The following is an 11,363-nucleotide window of genomic DNA, read 5'->3' on the forward strand; positions in this document are numbered from 1 at the left end:
AGGTTCTCCCATCTCCACAGAGGAACTCTGGAGCTCTATCATAGTAACCATCAGGTTGTTGGTCACCTCCTTGACCAAGGCCCTTCTCCCCCGATTGCTCAGTTTGGCCAGGAGGCCAGCTCTAGGAAGAGTCTTGGTGGTTCCAAACTTGTTCCATATTATAATAATGGCGGCCACAATGTTCTTGGAGACCTTCAATGCTGCAGACATTTTTTGGTACCCTTTCCCAGCTCTGTGCCACAATCCCGTCTCAACTCTCTAAATCAAATCAAACTTTATTTGTCACATGCACCGAATACAACAAGTGTAGACCTTACTGTGAAATTCTTACTTATAAGCCCTTAACCAATAGTGCAGTTCAAGAAGAGTTAAGAAAATATTTACCAAATAAACTAAAAAGTTAAAAAATAAAATAATAAAATAATAATAAGGCTATATACAGGGGGTACCAGTAGCGAGTCGGTGTGCGGGGATACAGGTTAGTTGAGGTAATTTGTAAATGTAGGTAGCGGTGAAGTGACTACGCATAGATAATAAACAGCGAGTAGAAGCAGTGTACAAAATAAATTGGGGGTGAGGGGGGGTCAATGTAATAGTCCTGTGGCCATTTGATTAATTGTTCAGTCTTATGGCTTGGGGGTAGATGCTGTTAAGGAGGATTTTGGTCCTAGGCTCCGTGTATTGCTTGCCGTGCGGTAGCAGAGAAAACAGCCTATGACTTTGGTGACTGGAGTCTCTGACAATTTTATGGGCTTTCCTCTGACACCTTCTATTATATAGGTCCTGGATGGCAGGAAGCTTGGCCCCAGTGATGTACTGGGCCGTACGCACTACCCTCTGTAGCGCCTTACGGTCAGATGCAGAGCGGTTGCCATACCAGGTGGTGATGCAACCGTTCAGGATGCTCTCAATGGTGCAGCTGTTGAACTTTTTGAGGATCTGAGGACCCATGCCAAATCTTTTCAGTCTCCTGAGGGGGGAAAGGTTTTGTCGTGCCCTCTTCATGACAGTCTTGGTGTGTTTGGACCATGATAGTTCGTTGGTGATGCGGACACTCTCGACCCGCTCCACTCTACGGACAATCCTTCAACCTCAGTGGTTGGTTTTTGCTCTGACATTTACTGTTAACTGTGGGACCTTATATAGACAGGTGTTTGCCATTCCAAATAATGTCCAATCAATCGAATTTACCACAGGTGGAATCCAAGTTGTAGAAACATCAAGGATGATCAATGGAAACATGATGCACCTGAGAGCAATTTTGAGGCTCACAGCAAATGATCTAAATACTTGTAGATAAGGTATCTTATTTGGATTTTTTTATATGTTTGTTAAAATTTGTAAAAACCATTATGTGGTATTGTGTGTAGATTGAGGTAAAAAAAAAAAATTGAATCAATTTTAGAACAAAGCTGTAAAGTAACAAAATGTGGAAAAAGGGAAGGGGTCTGAATACTTTCCGAATGCACTGTATACAGTCCATCACCAAATCAGTAACAAAATTGTAAATCAGTACTACCAAACAGTCTTCAAATAGACAGTGGTATGAAATATAAAAATGGAAACTGAAATGTTGATACTGTCAGAGTTAACCTCTCTGGTATCATTGGGACGCTAGCGTCCCACCTCGACATTAGCCAGTGAAATTGCAGGGCGCCAAATTCAAACAGAAATCCCATAATTAAAATTCCTCAAACATACAAGTATTATACACCATTTTAAAGATAAACTTCTTGTTAATCCAACAACAGTGTCCGATTTCAAAAAGGCTTTACGGCGAAAGCACACCATGCGATTATGTTAGGACAGCGCCTAGCCACAAGAAACCATACAGACATTTTCCAGCCAAGGAGAGGACTCACAAAAGTCAGAAATAACGATTAAATGAATCACTAACCTTTGATGATTTTCATCTGGTGGCACTCCCAGGACTCCATGTTACACAATAAATGTTAGTTTTGTTCAATAAAGTCCCTCTGTGTCCAAAAACCTCAGTTTAAATTGGCGCGTTGTGTAGAGTAATGCATTGTCTCAAATAACATCCGGTGAAATTGCAGAGAGCCAAATCAAATTACAGAAATACTCATCATAAACATTGATGAAAGACACAAGTGTTATACATAGGATTAAAGAAACGTCTTTTTAATCCAGCCGCTGTGTCAGATTTCAAAAAAGGCTTTACGGCAAAAGCACACCATGCGATTATGTTAGGACAGCGCCTAGCCACAATACACCATACAGACATTTTCCAGCCAAGGAGGACTCACAAAAGTCAGAAATAGTGATTACATGAATCACTTACCTTTGATGATCTTCATCTGGTGGCACTCCCAGGACTCCATGTTACACAATAAATGTTAGTTTTGTTCGATAATGTCCCTCTTTATGTCCAAAAACCTCTGTTTTGTTGGTGCGTTTAGTTCAGTAATCCAAAGGGACAAAGCGCACTCAACATCCAGACGAAAAGTCAAAAAAGTACAATAAAAGTTCGTAGAAACATGTCAAACGATGTTTAAAATCAATCCTCAGGTTGTTTTTGTCATAAATAATCAATAATATTTCAACCGGACAATATCTTCGTCAATAGAAAAGGAGAAACAAGAAAGGCGTGCTCCCGATCACGCGCTGAGCTCATGTGTGGAAATTTCCACTGTCCACTCATTGAAAGTGCTGTATCTCCCCCATTTTTTTTTTGTAAAAGCCTGAAACAATGCCTAAAGACTGGTCACATGTAGAAGAACTGGGTCCTAAGTCTTTGTATGGTGGATAGGCTTTCAATGGAAAAACAGCCTTTCAAAATAATAGTACTTCCTGGATGGATTTTCCTCAGGTTTTCGCCTGCCATATCAGTTCTGTTATACTCACAGACATTATATTAACAGTTTTGGAAACTGTTTCCTATCCAAGTCTACCAATTATATGTATATCCTAGCTTCTGGGCCTGAGTAGCAGGCAGTTTAATTTGGGCATGCTTTTCATTCCAAATGCTGCCCCCTACCCTAGTGAAGTTAAAGTATCAATTTACAGCCATCTGTTTCTTTAGAGAATGTATGATTTGTCATGCCAAACAATGACCATTAAAACAAACAGACCTGGGACCAGGCTGGAGATAAGATGATGCAGATGGAGACGGCTGACATCTTACGTGCTCCAACCCGATTTTGCTACTTTTTTTTGTGTTTATCCTTACTTTGCTGACGGTCGATATGGACATAAAACTCAAGGTGTTTCTCCATGCTTCGTCACAACTGGACAGCGGACTCAGGCACAACCAAAGGGGGAGGGGTGTGCCTCTTTGTAAACAACATCTGGTGTGATGATATCTCAAGCTTTTTTGCTCATCTGAAATAGAATACCTCATGGTAAATTAAATACCTTTTTTTTGCTGTCTACATCCCACCCCAACAGCAGAATTGCACTAAGCAGGCACTCAACAAGCTGTACAGGGCCATAAATAAACAAGAAAAAACACACCCAGATGCAGCATTTATAGTGGGTGGAAACTTTAATGCGTTTTACCAACACGTCTCCTGCACCACAAGGCACTAACACTCTGGACCACTTTTACTCTATCCACAGAAACACATACAAGGCCCTCCTTCGCCCTCCCTTCAGCAAATCAGACCATGACTCCATCCTCCTGCTTTCTGTTTACAAGCAAAAACTACAATAGGTAGTACCAGTAATGCGCTCAGTACGGAACTGGTCAGATGTAGCGGACGCTAAGCTATGAGACTGCTTCACTAGCACAGACTGGAATATGATACGGGGTTCATCGGATAACATTGAGTTTTACACATCAGTCACATGCTTCATTAATAAGTGCATCGACGATGTCGTCCCCACAGTGACTGTATGTACCCTAACCAAAAGCCATGAATTACATGCAGTATCTGCGTCGAGCTAAAGGCTACAGCTACCAGTTTCAAGGAATGGGACAAGGACGCTTACAAGAAAGCCCGCTACGACATCCTACATGGAAAATATCACTATAGGACTAAGATAGAATCCTACTACACCGGCTCCAACACGCGTCGGATTTGGCAGTGTTTGCAGACTATTATCAAAGACCCCAGCCACCCAAGCTAGACTGTTCACTCTGCTACCGCACAGCAAGTGGTACCGGAGCGCAAAGTCTGGGACCTAAAGGCACCTGAACAGCTTCTACCCCCAAGCCATAAGACTGCTGAACAGTTAATCAAATGGCTACCCTGACTATTACAATTACCTTTTTTTTGCACTGACTATGCACACTCACTGGACTACCCACACACACTTACACCAACACACATGCATATCGACGCCACACAAAAACACACAATTTCACACTGTGCTGCCACTACTCTGTTAACATGCTATCCTGATTGCCTAGTTACTTTTACCCCTACCTACATGTACATACTAATTCAGCTACCTTGTACCCCTGCATATTGACTGGGTACTGATACTCCTTGTACAGTGGTTCATACTGCAACACACATTGCGGGCTGCTGCAGCATTCTGTGGCACGTTATTTAATTGTCAGCCATTTTTTCTGTTAATGCAAGTTAGTGCTAGTTTGACCACCAGAGGGCTTCTCAAAGATAAGCATTTGAGTCTTCAAAATTGCCATTGCTAGAGAATTTAAAACCTTTTTGTATTAACATGGTACGTGGGATTTATTTCCAGAAATTTGACTTAATTAATTTGATTAATATTATGGTATTTCTATTCGAAGAAAAATGAAAACCTCAGGGTTTCCGTTAGGATGGAATGGAAAATATGGCGCTGTACAACGTGACGGTCGGGGCTAGGCTACAGCATAAGAGGATTGGAGGATTCTAAATTGTTTGCCTTCATTAGACAACTTTAATCCAATATTTCTGAAATTCAGTGATATTTATTCCCATAATAATTAGTTATGGATCCATAACTAAATCAACATCGGCATTTTGATAGATGAAGAAATACAGTACATGCTTTTACATTTGGATAATAAAGCATTTTGAAGATAAGCCATCTGAATTTGTTTATTAGGCTACTGTGCAGTCTGACAAGTAAACGTAGCCTACAATACATACTGTAGTAAACATGGGAAAGTGCCTAAAACCTTACATAAGGGAGAGCAGGCCATGTTTGTACTAGAGAATGCGGTCATGCGGGAGACCGAGGTTCAATTCCCGGAAGGGGAGGAAGGAGTAGGCTGTCCATTTAAATAAGAATTTGTTCTTAACCGATTCCACGTGTGTTATTTCATAGTTGAGGTCTTCACTATTATTCTACAATGTAGAAAGTAAGTAAAAATAAAGAAAAATCCAGGAATGAGTAGGTGTGTCCAAACTTGACTGGTACTTGCTTAACTCTTTAGGGATAGTGGGCAGCATTGGGAAGTTTGGATGAAAAGCATGCCAAGAGTAAACAGCCTGTTACTCGGGCCCAGAAGCTAGAATATGCATATAATTAGTAGATTTGGATAGAAAACTCTAAAGTTTCCAAAACTGTTCAAATAATGTCTGTGAGTATAACAGAACTCACATGGCCGGCGAAAACCTGAGAAAAATCCAACCAGGAGGTGGTAATTCTGAGGTTTGTAGTTTTCATGTAAATGCCTATCGAATATCCAGTGTCTGTGGGGTCAGATTGCACTTCCTAAGGCTTCCACTAGATGTCAACAGTCGTTAGAAGTTGTTTCAGGCTTCTATTGTGAAAGGGGAGCGAATAAGAGCACTCTAAGCAGATGGCCCAGGTGAAAGCTTTTAGTTTAGTCACACGCGTGGCCGTGACGCGAGCTCCGTTCCCTTTCCTTTCTAATAAAAACAATATTGTCCGGTTGAAACATTACTGAATATTTATGATAAAAACACCCTAAGGATTGATTAGAAACATGGTTTGACATGTTTCTACGAACTCAAATGGAACTTTTTTTACTCTTCGTCTAGGCTTTGTGCCTTTGGATTACTGGACTAAACGCGCAAACAAAAAGGAGGTATTTGGACATAAAGATGAACTTTATCGAACAAAACGAACATTTGTCTAACATGGAGACCTGGGAGTGCCATCAGATGAAGATCATCAAAGGTGAGTGATTCATTTTAATGCTATTTCTGACTTTTGTGACACCTCTCCTTGGTTGGAAAATGGCTGTATGGTTTTTGTGGCTAGGCGCTGACCTAACATAATCGCATGATGTGCTTTCACCGTAAAGCCTTTTTGAAATCGGACACACCGGCTGGATTAACAAGAAGTGTATCTTTAATCGTATGTATATCACTTGTATCTTATATCAATGTTTATGATGAGTATTTCTGTAATTTGATATGGCTCTCTGCATTTTCACCAGATGTTTGTTTGAGACAATGCATTTCTGAACATAACACGCCAATTTCAAATGAGGTTTTTGGACATTAAGATTAACTTTATCAAACAAAACAAACATTTATTGTCTAACGGAGTCCTGGGAGTGCCACCAGATGAAGATCAAAGGTTAGTGATTAATTGTAACGCTATTTCTGAATTTTGTGACACCTCTCCTTTGGAAAATGGCTGTATGTTTTTTTTGTGGCTAGGCGCTGACCTAACATAATCGCAGGGTGTGCTTTCACCGTAAAGCCATTTTGAAATCTGACACAGCGGCTGGATTAACAAGAAGTGTATCTTTAAAATGGTGTATAATACTTGTATGTTTGAGGAATTTTAATTATGAGATTTCTGTTGTTTGAATTTGGCGCCCTGCAATTTCACTGGCTGTAGGCCAGGTGTTTCCGCTAGCGGAACCCCCTTCCCAGAAAGATTAACCATGTGTGTTCGCTTGTTTTGTATTGTTCTGTAGTTTCGACCCAATGATTCGTCTGACAAACAAAGAACTTTGCGTGCTACAGGCCCAGATCAAAGCGGGCGAGACATTCAATGACGTCATCTTCACAGACGATTCAACCATGGCCCTTGAGCAATTTGCTCAAAACTGCTACAGAGAAAAAGGAAGAAGATCAAGCAAACCAGGTCCTAAGCATCCGCTCAAACTCCATGTGTGGGGGGCAATTTCTCACCAGGCCCATATTTGATTTTTGATGGTAAGTTTGGCTATTTACAAAGCAAAAGGTACATAAAATATTGAAGTCTACAACTCACGGACTGTTTTGTGTTCCACAATAATTCACTCTTGCCTACTTTTTCAGGCATCAAGGCTCGAGATTTCTTTGAGGAAGAAATCATCAAGAGATATGCTGGACCCAATGTCAGAGGTGTTCCTGGGACCACAGCGTTTCTTTCAAGGTAGGATTATTGCAATATTGTGTTACGTTTAGGCCTATCTATTATTGTACCTAATGTTGGCTGTTAGGTCAAATGTCTTTTTTCTTCTCCAAATGCAGACAATGACCCAAAACACACTGCCGCCCGGGTTTGCATTGCAAATGAGGACATAAACCTGGTCAAGACGCCAGCAGAGTAAGTAGACCTTTATGCAGTAAAATAAAAATAAAAAAGAAAGACCTAGAACACTCTACGGTAGACCTACATTATTTCTACATGTAGGTCTCCTGATTTAAACCCGATCAAGCTTATTTGGCATCAACTGAAAACATTAATCTGTAACTCTGCCAAGCCGACAAGCAAAGATGAACTGTTCAAGGCCATCAAGATGTTTTAGCTAGAAAAATTGACGATACAACAATGCAACAAATACATTGATCATCTCAGCAAGGTTTTACCTCTGGTCGTGGAGCTGGGTGGAAGTGTAACTAAAATGTAGTTTAAATAAACATCTGCATTTGAATGTCTTTTTTCTCGTTATTTTATTAAAGAAAGCATAAAGATATTGAAGAAATACTGTACTGCTGTTTTGAGTTAGAAATCTAACACTTTAGGGTACTAAGGCATAGAATGCATTGCAAGTTGAGGGATTTTCACTACAGTAGCCGGGCTATAAAACGTCTATTGTCCTGCTACTAGGAAACTTTTGCATGATGGGCTACACCTGCTACAGTGGTTCCTCCTTTAAAAGTTGTGTCATACAGCGGCACTCCTTGCGTGCTGCTGCAGCATTCTGTGGCACGTCATTTAATTGTCAAAATTTTTTCTGTTACTGCAAGTTAGTGCTAGTTTGACCACCAGAGGGCATCTTTGAGAAGCACTTGATAGTCTTCCATATTGGCATAACCATAGACGGGGAGGGCACGCGGGAGACGCGGTTAAATTCCTTGACGGGGAGGAATGAGTAGGCTGTCCATGTAAATAAGAATTTGTTCTTAACTGATTATATATATATGTTATTTCATAGTTGTGATGTCTTCGCTGTTATTCTACAATACAGAAAATAGTAAAAATCGAGAAAAATCCTGGAATGAGTAGGTGTGTCCAAACTTTTGACTGGTACTTCTTTAATTAATTGAATTAATATCATGGTGTTTCTATTCCATGAAAAACTAAAAACCCTCTGTCTTTCTGTTAGGATGGAATGGCGCTGTACAATGTGACGCTCATAAATTCAGAGCATTGTCAGTTTGTAAATTCTGACCGTTTCACTCTCACGTTGTAGGGCTGATTTCAGCATTTTGGCCTTACAACGGCAGTTAAGCACCTAAGCTAACGTTGGCTAGCTTTTTTTTTTTTTTTTTAATCTTTATTTTAACAGGGAAAACAGACTGAGACCTGGATCTCTTTTACGGCTGTGCCCTATGTAAACATGTTGACATGTACAGTTTTAGGCATACAGACAAGAACATTTCAAACACACAAAACAAAGACACAATTCAACAGAAACAATCACAGACAACATCATATTGATCCTCCATAACATTTTTGAAATGGGCAAGGGACACCAGAGTGTCTAACTTAAGTTGGATCTGCAGTTTGTTCCATAAATAAGGCACAAAGGAACTAAAGGCAGTCCTACCCAACTCTGTGGAGACCGCAGGAGTCTCTAATGTAATCCACATCTGTGATCTGGTTTTAAAATGTGTATATCTAGTGGAAATTAATGATGATATATATGGAGGTAGTTTTAAAAGAAGCGCTTTATAAATAAACAAGAGAGCATGTTGCTCTCACCTCACAGATAGAGAGGCCCAACCAACATGTTGATATAGGATACAGTGATGAGTTTTGTAACTATCACCCGTGATAAACCTGAGTGCACAATGGTAAATAGCATCCAGTGGTTTTAATGTGTTTGCCGATGCATGCGTATAGATAATATCACCATAATCTAAAACGGACATAAAAGTAGCCTGCACAATTTGTTTTCTATTTACAAAGGACAGACAAGCCCTGTTTCTGTAAAGGAACCCTATCTTGAATTTGAGCTTTTTTCCCAATTCAGTAACATGTTTTTTAAAAGAAAGCCTATCATCTAACCATACCCCTAAATATTTATATGCAGAGACCTGTTTGATTTGAATACCATCCAAGCTAGTGATTACAAAAGTGTTTCTAACAGAGTTTAGACCTAGAAAAAAACATGGCATTTGTTTTCTTAGCGTTTAAAACAAGTTTAAGCTGTAAAAGAGACCCCTGTAGTATCCTAAAAAAATCTGACTCCAACTGCATTAAAGCTTGGTCCGCTGTTGGAGCAATAGAGTACATCACTGTGTCATCTGCATATAAATGGAATTTACAATATCTGACATCATCACCAATGTTGTTTATATAAAGTGAGAACAATAGTGGGCCAATTATTGAACCCTGAGGGACCCCTTTAAGTAACTGTAAGGAGTCAGACTTGACCCCGTCGACCATGACGGCCTGAGTTCTATCTTTAAGATAGTCATAAAACCATTGGCAGGCATCAGTGCCCACTCCTATAGATGACAGCTTACTCAAAAGGATAGCATGCTTGCTAGCTACTTCCAGAAACAAATTAGACCACTCTGACCATTTTGCTCACCCTGGCATAGCTGGTTAGGCAGTTCTCGTGTTAACCAGAGTGTTGGTGACTGTAAATGTGCTGCTGGAAACAATTTAATTGTGCTTTTTTGCTGACACCTGCCATATTTAACGGGTGTTGAGCGCTCATAAAATCATTCGGCGCTCTGGTACACTACTCAGACGAGAGTGCTCTGAAATCGGTGTAGATAGCTAGAGCGAAACTACGAAAGCAACCGAATGGTCATTGAGAACGCAAAACGACTATACCATTTAGGTAAGCTAAGAATAATGGGAATACTCAAGTCGATAAACATTGGGTAGTTAGATAGCCTATAGTTAATATACTGTCAAGTTTGATGTATCACTACTAACGTTAGGTAGATAGCTAACATAACGGTACATACAGTTGAAGTCGGAAGTTTACATACACCTTAGCCAAATACATTTAAACTCAGTATTTCACAATTCCTGACATTTAATCCAAGTAAAAATCCCTGTCTTAGGTCAGTTAGGATCACCACTTTATTTTAAGAATGTGAAATGTCAGAATAATAGAATGATTTATTTCAGCTTTAATTTCTTTCATCACATTCCCAGTGGGTCAGACGTTTACACACACTCAATTAGTATTTGGTCCATTGCCTTTAAATGGTTGAACTTGGGTCAAACGTTTTGGGTAGCCTTCCACGAGCTTCCCACAATAAGTTGGGTGAATTTTGGCCCATTCCTCCTGACAGAACTGGTGTAACTGAGTCAGGTTTGCAGGCCTCCTTGCTGGCACACATTCTTTTTCAGTTCTGCCCACAAATTTTCTATAGGATTGAGGTCAGGGTTTTGTGATGGCCACTCCAATACCTTGACTTCGTTGTCCTTAAGCCATTTTACCACAAATTTGTTAGTATGCTTGGGGTCATTGTCCATTTGGAAGACCCATTTGCGACCAAGCTTTAACTTCCAGACTGTCTTGAGATGTTGCTTCAATATATGCACATAATTTTCCATCCCCATGGTGCCATCTATTTTGTGAAGTGCACCAGTCCCTCCTGCAGCAAAGCACCCCCACAACATGATGCTGCCACCCCCATGCTTCACTGTTGGGATGGTGTTCTTCGGCTTGCAAGCCTGCCCCTTTTTCCTCCAAAGATAACGATGGTCATTATGGCCAAACAGTTCTATTTTTGTTTCATCAGATCAGAGGACATTTCTCTCAAAAGTATGATCTTTGTCCCCTTGTGCAGTTCAAAACCGTAGTCTGGCTTTTTAATGGCGGTTTTGGAGCAGTGGCTTCTTCTTTGCTGAGCGGCCTTTCATGTTGTCGATATAGGACTCGTTTTACTGTAGATACTTTGTACCCGTTTCCTCCAGCGTCTCCACAAGGTCCTTTGCTGTTGTTCTGGGACTGATTTGCACTTTTCTCACCAAAGTACGTTCATCTCTAGGAGACAGAACGCGTCTCCTTCCTGAGCGGTATGACGGCTGCGTGGTCCCATGGTGTTTATACTTGCACACTATTGTTTGTA

General features: G+C 40.4%; 1 protein-coding gene and 1 long non-coding RNA gene across 4 annotated transcripts in view; one reads left to right on the plus strand and one right to left on the minus strand.

Annotated features, from left to right (window-relative positions):
• The window catches only part of LOC106576889 (arginyl-tRNA--protein transferase 1), a 227,911-nt gene that overhangs the window by 46,157 nt on the left and 170,391 nt on the right, over positions 1-11,363 (minus strand). The window lies entirely within an intron of this gene.
• LOC123728684 (uncharacterized) lies at positions 6,777-7,507 on the plus strand. Its single transcript, XR_006760295.1, has 3 exons — positions 6,777-7,049; positions 7,155-7,251; positions 7,350-7,507. It is a non-coding gene; the product is annotated as an uncharacterized lncRNA (long non-coding RNA).

This window comes from Salmo salar, chromosome ssa18 (assembly GCF_905237065.1).
Source record: "Salmo salar chromosome ssa18, Ssal_v3.1, whole genome shotgun sequence".
NCBI lineage: Eukaryota > Metazoa > Chordata > Actinopteri > Salmoniformes > Salmonidae > Salmo > Salmo salar.